Source organism: Psammomys obesus, unplaced genomic scaffold (genome assembly GCF_907164565.1).
Source record: "Psammomys obesus unplaced genomic scaffold, mPsaObe1.curated_primary_1811, whole genome shotgun sequence".
NCBI classification, from domain to species: Eukaryota; Metazoa; Chordata; class Mammalia; order Rodentia; family Muridae; genus Psammomys; species Psammomys obesus.
The window spans coordinates 12,154,191-12,173,929 of record NW_026596134.1 but is presented as its reverse complement, the minus strand read 5'-3'; the positions used below and the strand labels follow the sequence as shown (position 1 = coordinate 12,173,929).

Here is a 19,739-nt window from a genome sequence, read left to right as displayed (position 1 = left end):
TCATTTCCCTCTGAGAAACAGCAGCTCTGCTGCTATGGAAATGAAGGTCACCATGGCAACAGTAAACAACCCCCAAGAATGGTCACTGAATAGGCTGAAAAGAACATCTGCCCCAGCCCAGCGTCCCAGCTGCCCTGGGGCGAAATTCGCTAATAGTGTAGTGAGGCCTTGTGACAGAAGCTGCCGCCTGTCCCCTGTCCAAATAAATGAAGTGTGCAATTGAAGTCGACATCAAAATGCCTGTCCTTGCAGATTAGTGCCTCGGTGTCCGCCAAGCCCAGTAACTAATGACTGGGGAGAGGGGGCCTCGCACTTGTCAGTTTTTGTACAAATTACATACCAAAAAATTCAATTTACTACTAATGGCTCCATGGCACTTTATTTTGGATATTATGCGAGAAAATTACTTTTTTACTGTTTAAAAAAAAGTACATTTTTCATACTTTATATGTGCAGTTTAATTCCAAGGGAGTAATGCAATGCATGATAAAGGCCCACAAGCCATTAATAATATGGATGATGCTGGTTTCAGAAGACAATGCCTCAGGAAAAAAAATAAAAAGGTAAAGAAACTTCACTCTGCCCTTTTCCATTTTGCCTGCAGGAGGCCTGTTACTTACCACAGCATAATGGAGTAAAAGTTTATTTTAATAAGCACATTGTATGAGAAACAGGTAAATTAGCTTCTTTGGCAACTCCTGGGGAGACATTGCTCAAACAGTCAATTCCTCCCCCACTGATACATGCTCAATGGTTCACAGGAAAGCTTCAAGTTCCACTTTGCACATGAGTCCCTACTGCTTCAGCAGTGATGTCCTTGGTCCCCATGGGCGGGAAGGGACAAGACCTGAGGCGGTCCCTCTTTGGAAAGGACTCTTTGCTTTCAGGGAGAAGCCCAAATAGGTGCGAAGCTTCACTGCCATTTCAAGTGCAACAGGTGGCCTGGCTTGCCCTGGCTATGTGGTCCCCATCTCCCCAGGGGAGGGTCCCCGGGTAAGGGGGAAGCTCAGACATGAAATCAGGAGATAAAACAATGTTCCACATTCCTTCTCAGGAGGAAGTTCGAGGAGCACAGACAAGTATGGCCTTGGTGAAAGAGAGAGCCTGAAAAGCAAAGAGTAGCATCAACACTCACAGGAATCTAGGAGAACCTAAACTTGGGGGGGGAGGGCTATCCAACATCTCCCCAGGATACCCCACCCCACCCAAACCAAGCCAAATAGACAGACCTAAGACAGCAAAAGTACAGGATGCTAACGCCCCTCCCCCACTTTCCTTTCAACAGTCGGAGCACATCTGATGCCTCCATGGGCGAAGGTTTTGATACTCTCGGAGAACTCATGCCCCACCGCCTCCCTCTTTAGGAATTCTGGGGGAGTGCAACAGGTAGACCTCTCATGATCTAACATATGCGTGTGTGTTCATGTTGGTAGTATCTGCATTCTCTGGGGGTCTTAGGATGACCCTGCTGAAAACGAGAAGACCACCATATACACAAAACAGTTGGCTGCAGCCTAATTTCTGTTCACTTAATAATGAATCTTGGTAATCGTTTGCTAACACTACTGAAAGTCTTTACAATGACTGTGTGTGTGTGTGTGTGTGTGTGTGTAGAAAACCTCCTCACTCCACTAGCAACCTCTTTTCCTTAGATGCTGGCTTTCTAGAAGGGGGAGATGAAGCACCTAAGATGGTAACAGAATCTGCCTGGAGCTGAAGCTGCACTCCACAGATCTGGGGTCCCTGGCCATGCTGCCTCTGCACAGCTGGTTTCTAGCAGATAGCACGCCTCCTTTCCTCATTCCTGTGCCTTTTATGATAGCCAGCCTCACCCGGTCCTTCCCCTTTCTGCCTCAGCTTCTCTGGAGATCAGCCTCACTGCTCCCCTTGGGTGTGGGCTGTCTTAATGAGTGCACTGAGGGCCTTTGTAGGCTCCCCCCCCTTTGGTTTGCATTCAAAAGAACCAACCTCATGAAGCTGAGATACTTTTTGACAGAAGCACCCATTTGGGGTGAGCTGGAACCAGTTTAGAGAACTGAGGAGCTACTTTGGGGCTTGGGGGATTCTTCTGACCCAGAGGAACACCTGATTCTACAGGAAGAGAGCTAAGGGAGGGGAGAAGTGGATGGACTGGGGAGGAAGGTGAGGTGAGGGGTTTCCCGCCATGGTTCAGTGCAGTTTATCAGTCTAAGAAGAGATGATGGTATCTTGTCCAGGACTCATGAAGACCTCACTGACAGGAATAGCATTTCCGCTGTACCCCAGAAAACCTCAGTGAGGCAGTGGGGTTCAGGAGAATAAAACAGCATGGCAGTTTATTTTGGGATGAGGGATTCTCCCCACTGGTCCCTAGCGCTGCATCCTGGTAAGGAAACCCACGTATTTAGCACAGGTTAATGCAGTGTGGCACCCAGCATGCATCACTGGGCACTTGATAGAGCTATGGCCATCGTCTACGCAGAGCCAATCTCAAATCCTGTATTAAAAGATCCCTTAATTAAGCTCTGGCAACAGCATGACTTCTCTGAACTGGTTCCCAGTGGCCCATTTCAATTTTTATCTTTGATGTGATTATCTGATCATGCTGCTGCTGCTCTGGAGAACAGGACTGAGAAAGGGTGGCAATGGCTTGTTTTCAAATCCTCCTCTCTTAAATGTACACACAAGCCTAACCTTGCTACTGAGAAAAACAGAGGCTTCTAAGCTTCTGCTATTGATGATTCAGCTACTTGGATTAGGATAACATTGAGTCTTGCTTTGCTGTCACCGGGAGATGGATACATTTGGGAGTGGTGGAGGCTTTCCTCTGTGGGCAGAATGGGAAAAGCCCTAGACAGAGCAGGCAGGAGGATTGCTAGGTTCAAGCCCTGGATCTGCCACCAATTAACATGGAACTTTCCTGTTGCTGGGCCTGACCTCGCTCATTTTAAAATGGTGTGGGTGACAGTAGGCATGAGAGGGGCAGAGGCTACAAGAACTTCCACAGCGTTCTGTAATGTCACCTGACATCTCTTTCTCTTTCTGACTCATGGTTGACAGAACTATGGACTCCAAGGCGCCCCTTCCAGATGAGACATCCACTCCAAAGCTCGGGAGACAGAAGACAGTGCTACCAAGGCTGGGAGAATATACCAGTCCCTGAAAAGCCATGGCCTGGCGGGGTGGGTGTTCTGTGGGGTTTTGGTGTAGCTTGGGTTGGATTCCGGGTAGAAGTGTATGGAAAAGGCCATGCGTTTAAGCAATGTCAGGATATAAAGGCCAATAGCAAGCCCTAGTGTAGTCCTCAAATTAAAAAACAAAAAAAGACAACTCAGAGCTGACAGACCCACCAAGACGACAACAGCCAAACATTTTTCAGATGAAAACCTTGAGATTTATGATCCCTTCCTGAAGTCATCTGAGCTTCTACACAGTGAATGTGTTCCCCTTCCCTGCTCCTCCTTACACTTCATGTGTTTACATGGTGATCTAATGTTACATAATTGATCAAAAGACTTAACATACTCGGGGAAAAGTGACACATGCTGGAAATGAAAGCGCAGGTACCGACAATCAGATGTGCATCCTGACTTCCTCTTGTATTCCTTTCTACAAAGCAAGTGGGCCACTGCGGCTCTTCCTTGCTTGCCTCACGCTGTTTTGTCCTTGGCACCTAAGATTATACTTGGAACCTGAGAGCATGGAAATGACAGCATGCAGGATAAATGAATGGATGACTTTATCTTCCACTGTTCAGGTGGACAGATTCCAGCCCTCAGCTGGACATGGCACCTGGGTGCAGGACTCTGGACGGACAGGGAAATTCACTAGGACCTTTAGTTTGTAAAAACCAGGGGGCACCGAGTTTTGTATGCACAGGAAAGATAAGATTCCTTGCGGCAGGAATTTGAAGCAAGAGGCTATGAGCAATGTGGCTGCAGGAAACCCAGAGGAAGGTAACTGAATGGAAAAATGAATATAAGGAGGACATGGTGCTTCTGGGTATGGGTAGAGGAGACGGTTTATTATGGATATATCGGACAAAACAGGCAGAGGCATCTGGTAGAGACCAGCAGGCTGAGAAAGGGCCTTCAAAAAGAGGGTAGGGGAGGAGGGGGAAGGGAGAGGAGCCTGGGGTGACTGCCAAGAGGCCAAAAAGGAGCAGTGGTGCATGCCTTTAATCCCCACACTCAGGGAGGCAGGGGCAGGCTAATCGCTGTGAGTTCAAGGCCAGCCTGGTCTACAAATCGAGTCCAGAACAGCCAAGGCTACACAGAGAAACCCTGTGTAAAAAATAAGCAAGTAAGTAAGTAAGTAAGTAAATAAATAAATAGGTAGATAGCAAAATAAAAGAAGCCAAAAAGGAAAAAAGGCTAATGTAGCTAAAATGGCTGGGTTATACAGGAAGAAAAGCTGGGGGGAGGGTAGCCTACCCCTGGGATGGAGAGTTCCAGGTAGGGGGCAGGGTATGCCAACCAGGAGGACCCTTTAACAGGTAGGGACTGGGGAATACTGGTGGCCAGTGTCAACTTCGATGTGTTAATAGCACCTCAGTCCACCATTTCTTTGAGACCTAAGAGAAAGCCTTCCCTTCCCATGACTTCACTCCATCATTTTGCTCTGAGATGTCTTTATCTATTTTCTGTGATTATGTGTGAGAAATGACACGCCCAGAAACATTTGTTTAATTCCTAAAAATGGAGAAAAAAAAGGCTTGAGCAACTCTTAAGGACCAGGAAGCACTAGAGAAGGAAGAAAGGTGCAACAAGATGCGCAGAGAAGCAGCCCGTTTTCTGGGGACCCAGTAGGTCTGCTCAGTTTCACTTCTAACGGAGCCCGTGTTTCTCGAGTGGGCCCCCTCTCCTGCCCAGGGACATACGTCGATGTCTGGAAACACTGTTGATGGTCATGATTGGGTGGGACGGTGCTTAATGCTCCACAGTGTGCAGGATCAGGCATCATCCAGTCCATCAGACGTTAGGGAGAGGGTTAAACGGTGGCTGCGAGAACACGTGCAACAGGTGAGGAAAGGAGCTTCTGAAGCCCTGTCTTATATGGGACACATCAAAACAGGCCATAAAAGTTCACCTTGTTGCTGATGCATGGCTCCCCTGCCCTCCCCTTGCAAAATCCCCGAGACAGCTTATAGCATATCTACATTTGTGACTTCGAAACCACAAATCAATCAAGACCTCTAAAAACAGCTGCAAGCGATCCGGCCAGCAGCAGAAGGGGTCGGTAGTGCGGGCAGGCGGGTTCTGGTGACATCATTTGCCACTGGTAGTTCTACTCGCCCTCTGCTGGAGCCTTGTGAAGACTTGAGTGAGGAGCACTAGGGAAGAAAGAGGAACAAGAGGAAGGATCTACGGGCACGGGGATTGAGGGATTCTCGTCAGAGCTATGGGGTGAGAGGTAGGGAAAGCGGGGAGACTACAAAGCCCCCCAACAAAGGCTAGTGCCCGGGTGTACTTCAAACACTGCCTCCACGACAGGGGACGGGCACAGAGCACACCAGGAATACATCAAAAGAAAGGACTCAAAATCAGCTGGGCTGCTGATACAGGCCTCTAGGCCCGGCACTGGGTGCTTTAGACCTCTTGAATAATAGCATGGCATGCTATTGTCCTGGCACTTGGGAACAAAAGCTGGGAGTGCTGTTCATGAGTTTGAGGCCAGTACCATCTACACAGAAAGCTCCAGGACAGCCACGGCTGCACAGTGACACCCTGACTAAAAATAAAGTATTCTGAAGGCAGGGGAAGTGGGGGAGGGATTGCTTAGAGAATGAGAGGGCAAGCCCTGTGACCTGAGTTTGAATCCTGTCACCCTAAAGAAAGAGCTGCCTGCGGCCCGCATCTGTGATCCTATCACCTCTATGGCAAGACGGGAGGTAGAGACAGAAGAATGATCTAGAAGCTCAAGGGGCAAACTAGCCTGCTGTAAGTGAGGGCAGAGACAAGACAGACTCTGCCCCAACCAGCTGGAGAGACAGACCAACTCCTGAAAGCTGTCCTCTGACTTCAATATGTGGGTGGTGGCACAAGCACAGCGGCACACATACAAAGCTATATAAATTAAAAAAACAATTAAGAGGCCCCCGGAGGTTGTCTTTGGGATTCGGAGAAAGTCACTGAGAATACCTTCGCTAGATGAACACTAGTACCATCTCAGAGGTGGGGTATCTGAGACCCAGAGAGGCCGCACAGACCCCTGAATCTGTTTCTCCACACAGGAGGCATCCAAAGGAGAATCTCAGACTCCTGTTGCTCTGAAGACAAGTTCAAAGCCAACAACAAACCATCGAAACTAACAGCCAGTGGTGGGAGAGGAAAGAATCTGTAGCAAGCTGGGCCAGGGGAGGATGAATGAGCCACACGTGTAGCTTAGATGTTAGGAGGTTCTCATTTCCAAATCTTCTAAGTCTTTCTCCAAAAAAGATAAAGAAAAAGAAAAAGAAAAAGAAAAAGACAAAAAAGGACTGGCTGGATTCAAAGGGTGGCGTCATCCTTAACTCTGAAAACCAAGAAAGCATTTACCTAAGCGACTCCACAGTCCAAAGCAGCTTTCTCATTTGTGTCAACCAAACCCACTCTAGCTCTGCTTTCCTGTTGAAAACCATGCTGGAAGGTCATGGGAGGTCAGAATTGAGCTCAGAGTGCATCCTGGCCTGGCAGCCAGATGCCAGGGCTGTGGTCTCCAGGTGGCAGGGGGCTGTCTGGGCTGCGGGACCTCAGCCACTTGTTTCTCTACTAGAGAAAATAGACGCCGTGTGAGGCAGCGATGCTCTCGGGGAGATGCTCTGCCGCCTGCACTTCTCTTGGCAGCAGGGAGGACCTGACCGCTGGTGTCTTCTGAGCTCTGTCTAATGTCTTGTTACCTTGGCACGGTGTTCCATGCTGCAATGTCTTTTCTGCTGAATCTGCTTCAAAGCAAGAGACCACAGTGCCTGCGGTTTGCGTCCGGATAATCACTCGACACCTTTCATCTGGCGTTCTAAATTTCACCAATGTTTGCCCTGTAATGCCTCTGACCAGCTGACAGATGTCTTTCTACCAGCTGCCTGGGAGTCAAATGAGCTGAAACTCATTGTACAATACGGTCTAGACTTTTCAACTTGAAGAGAAGGACGAGGGTGGTGAGAGGCTTGGCACAGGTTAGAATTCTGTCCTGTGGGTCAGGGGAAGAGGAGCTGGATCCATGAGCTGCCCTGAGCTCTGAACCTTCTTGCTTACTGGTGCTTTTTTGTTTTCTTTTTGTTTTCCAACTAGAGATATAGCTAGAGTCTTAGGTACATATTGGCTTCCTGTGGGGCAGGAACAGAAATGTGGACTTCTATAACAGCTCTCTAGCCCTCACAGACTGCCTACCTTAGTGTCCGGGAGGAAAGCCATGTCAAGTCTACAAGCTGAAGGGAACCAGGAGGGTGCCTGAGGTGAGAATAGAAACTGGTAGCACAATTGGAGTGCCAGACAGCTGGGCAACTCATGAGGTGGAGTGCCTGCCCTCAGCCGGCTTCCCCTTCTCCGCACCGCCAGTTTGCCTGCACGGTGCACAGCTCCCCTAACCAACAACTCCCCATTTACTGGAGGCCCCGCCCCCACCCCAACCACATCCTCCCTGTGTGAAGTGTTGAGAGTTCCTGGCTATAGACTGTCAGAGCGGCCTGGCCTCCACTCTCGCTGAAATGCAGTGATTTCACAGGCGGGGTATCTTCACTGGCTCTGGCTACAATCGGGCACATGTGCCAAGCCACTTTTCCAGGTGGAAAGTGTCCACCTCAGCGTAACACTGGGCTGGTGTGGGAACCAGAGGAAATAAGGCTCGAAACCTGTAAGTCAGTGGTCCAAGGCATCCTTGCTCCTAGAGTTGAGCCAGGGTCCCAGAAGAATTTACAAAAAAAAAAAAAAAAAAAAAAAAAAAAAAAAGAAAAGGCTGTCAGATCTTGTTTGGGGCATATTTTTAAAAAAAGATCAGAAAGAAACAAAAACAGGTGGGTATAGCATTGAGTGTTCTTTCTCTTTTTCTGTCTCTCAGTCACACACACACACACATCCCACTACCGCCACCACCAACCCCAAACCAAGCCAACCCCCCAAAACCAAAATAAAATACTAGACTACCTGTCCAGAGGTAGGTCATGTTCTTTCTCAACAAAAATAAGGCCCATGACATGAAAGTTCGGGTGATTCTGCATTCTAAGGCTATCAGGTAAGGCAGGCTGGTCATGACTCACTCAAATTTTAATTTTTCCCTGGGACAGGAGTTAAATGTAAGCCTCTCATGTACTGGGTGCTAGCCAGTGGTCAAAGCTGATACTCAAACAGCAGGATGAGCCCGGCAGGGCCAAGGTCATGACTGTCTAGTTAGGGCTGGGAGAGAGGATAAAGGGGAAGGGGACAGATGTTAGCACCCTGTGACCCCTGTAGGCAATTAACTTACACTTCCAAGCAGGAGGTACCCCGATGTTTAACTCTGCAGGCATAACTGCATGTAATTAGAAGTCGTAATTACAGCTCTCTTTCTAAAATGTGACCACAATATTCACATTGACCTCTGGTGGCAGCCTGGCCTCAGCGCTGGGAAGTACAAACAGGGGGAATCAGGCCTCTACCCAGTGGCCTTACAATAACGGGCAGCCAGTGTCCCCCAGAGACTTCTAAGGTCAAGCATCTACACTCCCTCCCTGGGGAGCAAACTTGAGATCTGTTGGGGTTTCCTAACTAGCCCTCTTCACTGAGAAATATTTATTTTCCTTTAAATAGACACAGGCTAATCTGGAGTCTCGGACCACGTGGGAAAGGCCAAAGCAACCATTCAAATTAATATGCCAGTAATTACTGTGCATCTACCATCTAATTACCCATGAAATGACCAAATTGAAAAGATCAATTTCTGATCAGCTTTTCGCTTGGGCATTTTGTAAAAGTTACAACGGAGGCTCCAGGTCACTTAAAAGTGCCGATTTATCATTAGTTTATTATACCTTTATCAGTCCCCATCCAGCCATAGAGCTAATTTAGCCCAAATCATGCTACTGAGCAAACCATTCCATAGGAAATTAAACTCGTCTGGGTTTTCAGACAGACAGACAGACAGACAGACAGGCAGGCAGTTCTCAGCTCTGGGCAGAGAAACACAGAATTCAGAAGGGGTCCTCGGAAACCACCTTCCGGATGAAAAGGATGAGACAAGTCCAGGTAAAGTGAAAGGAAAGTGACCTGCAGAGTCAGCGGACAGCCTCCAGCAGTAGACAGGACCCACCCAAACCTCAAAGACTCCATCCCAGCCACGCCTAGGGGCAGAAGACAGGAGCTCACTCTTTTTAATAGAGCACAAGCGCTCTGTTAAAGAGCCACGGGGCTCTTCCCAGGAATCTGGGATGCGCAATGCTGAGTTTCCCACAAGTACAAAGAAGATGGCAGGAAATCCAAAACATCATTCCAGGGTGCCTCTTTTAGCTCATACATCTAACACATTTTACAATCAAAATGTGACCAGCAACTTATTTTGTAGTGGATGTTAGTTAATTCCTCTCCCATTTTCGGCAGCCCTTTTCAGGAGTGTCTATCTGCACCTTCACCTATTACTAGCAGCCCCTTACACAATCCAAATAGAGCCAATGGTGCTTGAAATCCTCGGCTAAATGCTTAGGAAATATGAGAGAGAGAGAGAGAGAGAGAGAGAGAGAGAGAGAGAGAATATGCAGAACTCACTGGCCTCTAGCTGGCTGAAAAGGCAGATGGGAAATTCCCAAGTTCCCTAAGAGCAGAGGCAGAGGGGTTTCTCAGGCAAGTCCTGTTAACATCCAAACCCAGGCCAGAGGCCATTCCCACTTGGAGGCATGGACTTCGAACAAATGGTCCCAAGAAACACATAAAAAAAAAAAAAAAAAAAAAAAAAAAAACTCTCTGAATAGAACTGCCTGGGAGTAAATGATGGTTTTCTGTGTTTGTAAAAGCTTTATTCAGTAAGGAGAAATAAAACCACTACTCAGAGGTGTCCCAAACTAGAGTTTAAGTGGAGGAATAATTGCCTCACTGATTCTCTAGGCATGTCACTGGTGAGATATATTACCCTAGTACTGCTTTCTTTTGGTTCAGTAAGAGAAAGCAAAGGGACTAAGTGTAAATGCACAACAAAGGCATTTAATTGAGACCAGAATATTTGCATCTCAAAGCCCACTCCCCACAGGGCCGCTAATGCAAACTGCACAGATCAAGAGCCAGGAGTACAACCATTCAGGTGGGTAAAGAGGGACTTTCAGAGGGGCAAAAATTCTCAAACGCACATTAATTATTGAAAATTTTTAGTATTATTTACTGGCCAGGAAGTCTAATGCCACACATGGTACCGATTCTGTGACCAGGTTAGTCCCAGGACTCAGGCTCCACATACCATCCAGCAGGCCATGCTCACAGCCTCACATCCTATTAAAAGGAAGGCTTTGTCCCCTGGGGTCTCTGCTTACAGCTCAGTAAAGAAGCACCCGCCATATCAATCCCAAGTGTCACAGTGACAGACAAGCTGCAGAATAAACACCGTCTTTCCTCATTTCAGTTAAGAGTTCGGAACTGAGGTTACACACTCCATTTGTTTACTGAGTGGTCCTTAGTGAAAGAAAGGGTTAATTAAGACCAGGGAGATGACTCAGTGGTGAAGAAAGCACTTGCCGCCACTAAAGCCCGATGACCTGGGTTTGGATCTCTGGAAGGCATATAAAAGGCCAGCGGCAGTAGGGTATTTCTGTCAACTGTGCCCTCCCAGGAAGGGATGGGAGGTGGAGACAGGGTAATTGCCCTGGGCCAGCTTGCCTGGAGTATTGCAGCACAGTGGCACAAACCAGTGAGACCTGGCCTCAGCAGAGCTGTCCCCTGACCATCCTCACCATAACGTGTGCACAACGAATAGTAGTGACAGCAGGAGTCTTACTGGGCCACCCCGTCCTTTAGAAGTCAAAATGGGTCATGTTTTAAAAAGTCAAATATACCAGGCATGGTGGCCCATGCCTTTAGTCCCTGCATTCGGGAGGCAAACAAATAAAGGGAAATCAAACAAACAAACAAAAACCAGTGTAAGCTGAGTATAGCAGAACTCTTCTGAAATCCCAGTACTATGGAGATTTAGGGACTCAAGGTCATTCTTGGCTACACAGTTATGTGCCAGCCTGGGGTACATGAGAACCCATTGCAGACAACAAGTTAAGACTGCAGAATTGCCTGGAGTTCAGGGACAGTCTGGGCTAGTCCTACACAGCAAGATTTAGGATTTAAAAAGGGGTATGGGTGATTCTCCAAAGAAACACTGCAGAACACTGCACATATACATAATTTCTCCACAATGTCTAGTTGCCTATTTTCTCTAAGCACTTTGCAAAACAAACAAACAAACAAACAAACAAGATAGCTACTGAATCCAATGTGGATTTAATTACTGTTTCTATTTCACACACACCCCCACACAATATGGGGAAGATGGCTCAGAGGAAAGGTTTGCCTTCAAGCCTGGTGACTCTAGTTTGATCTCGGGGATCCACACAATGGGAGAAGTAACTCCAATTTGTCCTTTGACCTGCACTTGTGACTCAGTATATACACACACAAGTGAATTCTTTAAAAATGTTAATTTATTTGATTCTTTTCTAAAATACCAATACTTTTCATCCTGTAGTGACCCACTGAAACATCTGACATCACTGTGCGTACACCATCCTATTATAGCTCAAACTGGGAGCAATTTCGGAGCTTCCTCTTCGGAGTAAGCTCACTGCTGTCTTCATGTTTGGTCTACCCAGGGACCTCGCGCAGTCCTTCCCTGCTGGCAACTGTGGGCACTGCTCTACCTTGTGGGTCTGGTCAGTTCTCACCTCCATCTACTTCTCGTTAGCACTGATGAAGACCCAAACAAAACAGAGGCAGCACGCCTGCGGTGAGGGAGAGAACCTGAGGGTGGCTGCTCAGCCCATGAGGTTTAATGGGATGAAAACGGCTGTGTGTGCTTCTGGGAAGGGTCTGGGGTCGTATGCAGTGCCGTGAGGTAGGCATATGGAAAGGAGCTGGGTTGAGACTCCCTCGCCAGAGGCTGTGCCTTCCTCTGGAGGGTGCCAGAGCAACGGGACAGCACATTTTCCCTTTGGTGACAGGAAACAGCATTCTAAGGTCCCGGGAGCTTGTGAGATTTTCACATGTGCTAAAACATGCAGTAACACAAACTGTGGTTGGTTTTTTTGTTTTTGTTTTAACTAAATGTTTGTATCTACCCGACACAACCCTAACATATTTGTTATTCGGGAGAGATGGGAGAGAAGGTTCTGGAAAGCGGAGAATGCTCCGTCAGCAAAGTGCGTGCCAAATGGGCACAGGACCTGAGCTGGGATCTCTAGAGCCCAGGTAAAAGCTTGGGTGTGGTGGCATGTACCTATAACCCCATCTCTGGAGGGTCAGACATGGGTGGACCCCTAAGGCCAGTCCAGCCAGTGAGCTCCAGGATCAGTGAGAAACCCTGCATCCCCCACTCCTCAACAAACGTGGAAAACGACCAGGGGCAGACACCTGGCATCGGCCTCCCGACTCCACATGCATGTGCACACATGTGCGCCTACAGGGCACACGTTCTCACGCCCACGCTAGCAAGTATATTCGAAACTCACACAGGTGGTACTATCATGCATGTTGTCGCCGCGTGCTGACACACCAGGGAACCTTGAAGGGTTTTTTGTCTTTTAAACCAAGTCCTTAGGGCAGCAGGCAAACAGAAGAAGTTAGAAGATTGTTAAAGATTTAGAAGAAATAAATCAGTGCAAAGTCTCTGGGAACACCGGTGATGTATCTTTCTGATTATCAAGCAACAGGTCCCAGCAGGTTACCCAGCACAAGAGGCCTCCATTTCCTTATCTGCTAAATGAGTGAATTTCCTTATCTCTACTAAGGGGGTTGGGTGAGTCTCTAAAGGAGATGTGATAGCTTCGAGGGTTACACTCCCTCTTCTGTCTTGGAAAGGGCAAGGTTTGGTACATAAGTTTGCCGGAGAGAGGGGCTTCTGCCTTCTCTACTCAATACAGGGACCCTTCTTGGCCTGGATGGGAGAGCTGCCCTTTCTGGGCCATTTGGTTTGGCTAATCTCTCTTCACGTCTCTTTGCTCTGCTTCCCAGACAACACCACAGCAAACAGAGGCCCAGGGTTTCCACCAGCCAGCTCCAAATTGGGAACCCGCCTATTTTGTTAGCTTTGGGGCAGAAGGAGGAAGCAAACAGCGGCTTTTGTGAGTCAAGCTGGTGAGACTTCACTCAATTACGGCTGTGAAAAGGTGGAGACAGTTAAGAGGTTCTTCTGGGCAGCCCTTCACCCTGACCCACCCACCCAGATCTCACTGCACTGTACTCGCCTGGGGAGGTGGTTTGATGAGATGGGAGCCAACCATATTTCCTGCCCTTCTCCAGTTCACTTTTCCTTCCCAGCCCGGTGGGAACTAATCAGGTGAATGAACACCTTCTAGCTACATGGCGTATTTCTACAACCAGCTCCTCAGGAGCCATCCAGTTCCATTTTCAGGGTTCTGAATATGATCCTGGGTAAAAAAGCCAAGTCCCTTGAAAAAAAGGAGAATTAAAAGAAATAGCCCAGACTCAGAAAAAAAAAAAAAAAAAAACAAATAATGCATGCTTTCTCTTACATGTAGAATATAGGTTTCACATATACATGCATCAACATACGCTCCATGAAAATAGAAGGGGGTAGTTGGAGAAGGAGACTAGCATAACGGGGAAGTAGGGGACAGGAGAGGGACAAAGGGGATGAATGTGGCCACCGTTCACGATAGACTGGAATGAAAGCATCTACAGGGGGGTTAGGGGTGTAGCCAAGAGGTGAAGTGCTGGCTGGCCCAGCACGTATGAGGCTCTGGGGTTTATTCCCAGCAAAATAAAAGCCAGAGGCAGGAGGGGCAGGAGTTCAAGGTCATCCCTGGCCAAGTGGGGGCTTCCAAGTCAGCCCGGGTTACGTCAGATTGTTTTAAAAAGAAAAGAAAGATGAATGAGCGAGCCTTTATGGAAGCGGTCACTTTGTACGACATGTTCATACATACTGTGCTGTGTTGACTATGTATGCTTATGCAGAGCCAACAGAAGTTGCTGGTAGATGGCTGGTGAGCAAGGGGAGGGCCTGTGAGGCAAGGGTGGTGGAGTCTTGTGGAAAACGATTTTGCAAGGCGTCTAAATCAGATAAAAACAGGATTGGTCGCCTCATTGTGCAATTAAACTGTCGTCAGCCATGGGCAGGGTTTTCTATCTTTCAAAGTCCAAACTAGTTATTCAAGCTTTCATTAAGTACAGTTCAGAGACTCTATTTGGGGAAGGCATCCAATGTTTCTTGTCTGGGTTAGAGTTTAAAAAAGAAAAGAAAACAAAACAAAACAGAACAGAACTGCTGCTGTGCAAATCTGAGAGCTAGTCTCTATGAAACAACCACACCCCCTTCTCCTCCAAATACCTTTTTGCTTCACTTCTTCAGAGTTAGATATTTGGGGGGAGGGCCAAGGGAGAAGGCCAACCCCGGTAAGCAGTGTGACTCTTTCAAAGCCCCATGCACGTCATTCCCTGTCTGATTGCTGACTTTCAAAGCAGAGCCATTTACACTGTTGTAACACAGGCTTCCACTGCTTAAAATGTCATTTCTAAATTAATTTTATACCCTGGAGGCAGGATCGGACCAGGGCTGAGCGATCTCCATTTGACGAAGGTAGGAAGCTAGAGCTAGGTTCAGGATTCCGTGAAAGGGGGGTGCAGAGGGGTGGGCGGAGCACAATGCTGGTCTTTGGAAGAAATACAGGTGTGTTCTGTAAGGTGGAGGCACTCACAAACCTCTATCAAGACCAAGACAGAAGAGGAGTGGCCACTTGGTGTAACTTCTGCTTTGGAATGGCCAGGAGAATGAACTGAACCACGAGACGTGTGTGTGTGTGTGTGTGTGTGTGTGTGTGTGTGTGTGTGTGTGTGTGTGAGAGAGAGAGAGAGAGAGAGAGAGAGAGAGAGAGACTCTAGCCTGTGACTGGTAGTGACCTGTGTGTGTGAAAACGAGGGGGGAGGGGAGAGGCAGGCAGACAGACAGACTGGTGGTGCCGACCAGACAGCTAAAGAATGCGATGATTTTACTGTCTTACTGTGGTAACTGCTGGCCCTGTGTGGGTTGAGGATGAAATGGCTCCTGGTACCTAAGACTTGGCCCCTTTACCTTACAGACAGGTCAGCAACTTCTCAGCAAAGAGAACTCCAGCCATTGCTTGGTGACACTTAACCCTTCCTCTGAGTGTGGCTCTAGAGGCCTGCATACCCCACAGGAAGGAGGACATGTTTGTTCCCCATCGGGCTAGCAGCAGCCATCCTGGCTCAAATCCGAATCTGGGCTGGCTCCAAACTCACCTGGCAGTCTTGGCTGTCCTCACAGGTGTTTTCTATCCCCAACTCCATCAATTTTGGTGACCCCTCTCTCTTTCCTAGGTAAAGTGGGTATACTTCATAATGCAAGTCTGTCTCAGCAATCCCAACCCAGGGTGCTTCCTGTCACCCAGCAAAGCCATCAGTATCTTCCCTGACCATTTGTTTTTTCGCTTTCCATTTTTACTGCCCCACAACCAAGACAGGGGCTTCTGGAGACCAGCAGCACTGATGTGAGTATTTCTTGTCCCCTTCCCAGCCGGGACCTACTCTTTGACAATTTTCTCCAAAGGATGTCTGTATTTACCTTACGTGCTGATCCTGAGCTCACAGAGGATGCGACAATCCTGCACGCAGCTCGGAAAGGGATCAGTTGTAGTAGGAAAAGACCAGGAGCCATAGCTTAGCTTGTCTTCCATGCCCTCTGCCTTCCTACCCAGACTTGGTGGTCAGAACGGTACCAACAGGGTCCGCGCTGTGTTGCTGGCTCATTCAGATGCTGTGTGATACTGGGCAAGCTACTTTACCCCTCTGGGCTTCATTTTCTTCTCCAAAGGGGACCAAACATATCTTAGTTAACAGGATGATTGTTGAAAAGTAAGTATTTTTTAAAAAATAAAAATACATTGAAGAAATCTTAGCTGTAGCTGTTCCTTAAGAAGTGTTAGTTCTGTACCCTCACCAAGGAAACACAATCAGCTGAGAGGGAAGTAGCCAAGCCCTGCCCTGGACCACGGAAGTGGCCCTGACCCTCCTCTCAGGGGACTGTCCTGTGCGGAGCCTGTAGTATCCCTGGCCTGGCTCTCAATGACACCACTCCCAGGCTGCTGCTACACTTAGGCAAAATAAGCCTGACATCTGTGTTCTATCTGCTCATGAATGACGCCATTTGTACCCTTCTCCAGCCTGGGACTCTTCCTTGGCATACTGACTGGTACCATCAGAAAGGGGGCTCTTTTTCCCCCACCCCCCTTCATGACACCAAGTCATTTAGCAAAACCCTGCTTTGTTTGAAGACACTGTTATGTTCCCGGATTTCCTGGCAGTATGTGGCTAGTCACAGGGATCTTCATCCCCACTGGCACCTGTCTGTGCAGTATCTGAATTCCTGGCTGGGCCCTGGGAGCTAGGAGGCTTAGTTCTGACTCTCTTTTCCTCTTCAGCCAACTCAGTATATACAACTACACCAGCTAATGCATGTGCCTTTTTGTTGTTGTTGTTACACTTAATTTTAAACCCATGAATATAACAGTCACTTATTTTGAAAACTAAGCCATTACAAAACAGATCACTTAATCCTATCTCCTTGTCTCTTACCTGAAGGTGATACACACAGGCACCTTGACGATAGTGTCAAGGGAGATGGTTCAGTTCAGTAACATTCTGGCCTTGCAAACATGAGGACCTGAGTTCAAACACATCAGATGAGCCCTAGGTCCTGAGGAGAGACCCTGTCCAAAATAACGGAGGAGGACAGCCTATGAGAGTGATCTCTGGCTTCTGTATGACTGTATTATGTGTTTGTGTATCCCCCTCATGTACACCCACACCCACACGCACAAAGAGTGCAGTGCCAACTGAGTGTGAGTGTTCTCCATAGATGGAGATATATTTCTATTTTATGATTTTTTTTCCTCTCTCTCTCTCACTGAACCATGAGTCTTGGCATCCACTCATCTGGGAACAGAGGTATGCGGCTCATGCCTTTTCATTTCCGCATCAGTTGAAACCATCAGTTCATTCCAGCATTCCCCTGGTCCCGGGCTAGGTTGTTTCCAACTTTTTTTTTCTTCCACAAAGAATGCTATGGGTTGAGTTTCCTGGCACATGTCTGATCTTCACACGTATGGGGTGGCTCCTCCTCAGAATGGGCTTCAGAGAGATGCCCTGGGCCTTTCCTGGTCTGTAAGATGAGGCTGGACTTCATCCACTGTGCCTCGACTCCCAAGCTGGCCTTGGCATCCTCGAGGCCAGTTCAGAAGCCTTTGCTTCCACAGTCACACTCCACCGCCATTTTGGCACCCTAAGATCTAGAGATTTCTCTAAGACAACATCCATCCTTTTGTTTTCAGCGAGCACAGAGTCCGGTCCGATCCACCCGATAGAGTCCCGGCTACCCCTAAGAAATTCCCATTCTTCTTGGACACTTGGCAGGCACCTTCGGGTGCTCAGGAGCGTCTAGCTCAGTTTCGTGAACACGTTCACACGTCAGCCCCACCAAGAGGGAAGGGCCTGTCCTCACTCATTACCACATGCAGGAGCACAGACATGCCACACTCCCACAGTCAGTGAGCTCCCACCAAGGCCCCTCCTGAAGGGGGTGATGGCTAGCTACTCTTGCTAGGTATAGCTTAGCTCCTCCATGACTCGGTTTCCACTTCAGGGAAGTAGGATAACACCAACGCCTTCAGTGATGGGCCCGTTAAGCCAGGTGCACTTGCCAATCCCCAAGAAAGGTGCCGGCTAACGTTAACTTAGGTTTGCTGGATATTCCGTCTGAGTCATGTGATACGGTGACCAGTGATAGCCTGAGATTGCTGGAGTGCAGGGTTACGAGGCTCTGGGTTACACACGCTGGAAGGCTACACTTTAAAAAAGAAGAAGCGAGAGATGGGGTCCCTGCTACGCGCAGCCCTGCTCACAGCTTTCCGGCGTGTTTGCTTTTACTCTAACAGTGTCATAGAGCCAACACCACCAGGGCAGCACTTTGCTCTTTCTGCTCTGGCTTGCTCTTTGGAAGCAACGCTTTCCTATTTAGTTCCCAAGTCCCTTCCTCCTATTTTTCTCTCCCTTTTGCACTGCCATCTAGCAGCACTTCTTCCAGGTTGAGCAGGGCCTTGGGATTCCTTTGGGGCCTTCCTTGAATGAAACGAAGCAGCAGTAGAGAATGCCGGCTCTGGAGATAGGTGACAGGGGTTCAAATCCCAGCTCCTGCACTTCCCAGCCATTCTGAGTTACAATGTGACCTGAGTTTCTGTTTCAGTCCTCCTATCTATAAAATGGGTGACAGTGAGGACCGAGTGAGGCAGGAGACTCCCTGGCACTAACAATAAGCAACACACTGTCGGATCACAAGGATACAGCTAGAGTACGCACGCTCATGCGGGCACACAGACACTGCACGCAAGCTGCTTTTGCCCACTGCTACCCTACAGCTCAGTCAAGGATGTGTCCTCACAGGCTGCACATTGAGAAAGGACGCACCCATGACTGGCAAAGAAGGCAGACTAGGACCAACTAACTATACTCCTGGCCGTGGTCCTGAGGAGCCTCTGCAGCTCACCTGCCTGGCAGCCCAACAGCGGTAGCTGCCTCTGGTGAATTTCCAAGCACACACTTTGAAAGACAGGACAGATATGTTGGCGAGCCAGCCCTAGGCAAACTCCCCAGCAGTGACTCAAGAGTAGTGAAGGGAAGATGAGAGTCCAGGCGAGGCGGTTCTGCAGGAAGACCCTTCACTCAAGGTCTAAGATGACAGAACACAAGGGCTAAAAAAATGGCCCAGGCGAGTAACCATGACAGGGAAGAGAACCAAGGAGAACTAATTACAGAGCTCCACAGAGGAGGTGCTCAAACCCTGAAGCTATGGGCTTGGGCCAGGGGCTCCATAACAGTTTGAGGAGACATTAAACACACAGCCTATTTTTACAACAACAAGCAGCAAAAGCTATCGGTCAAAGTTCACAACCAAGACATTAGAGGCCCAGGCGTTTAATGCAAGCTCCAGCATGGCTGCAAGGCCACTCAGAATTACCATAGAGAAGAGGGGAGAAAAAGGTGCAGTGTGGATTTTATTATCTGACAGTAAATACAGTGTTAACAATGATCATTCTGTTATAACTAGACTTCTATTTCAGCGGAGCAGCTGAGAGAGTGTTTCTTCCTTGCTCCCCAATGGTGTTCTATTGCTATGACAACCAATAACATTTCGCACGCCACGGAGCACTGTATCATGTATCACCATGGCAGAAAGGGAAATGCCACACTGTACTTAAAAGCCACCTTCTCCCTCTCCCCTTTAAAGCCTGTTATCTCTCCGCATGCATTATTCACCACGCCGCATTATATATAACCTTTGGTTACAGTCAGATCTGTGATATAGGTAGCAGAAGCCAGAAAGCCTTGCAAATCCCTTAACATTTTACAACAAATAATAGATAACCAAACTGTATTATTCTGCTTTTTTTCTTCAAGGCTGTTACAAAGAACTCGCTTTTACCAACTTCCTCATTGGATCAAAGGCCTTTGTCAGACTTCTGCAAATGTTTGCCTTGTACAGCAAGAACATTTGGTGATACTGTAAGAGCAGAAAGCATCACCTTTAAGAAAATT

At 48.1% G+C, this 19,739-nt stretch overlaps 1 protein-coding gene across 4 annotated transcripts in view; it reads right to left on the bottom strand.

Moving 5' to 3' along the window:
* Positions 1 to 19,739, bottom strand: part of Foxn3 (forkhead box N3) — a 350,908-nt gene that overhangs the window by 24,535 nt on the left and 306,634 nt on the right. The window lies entirely within an intron of this gene.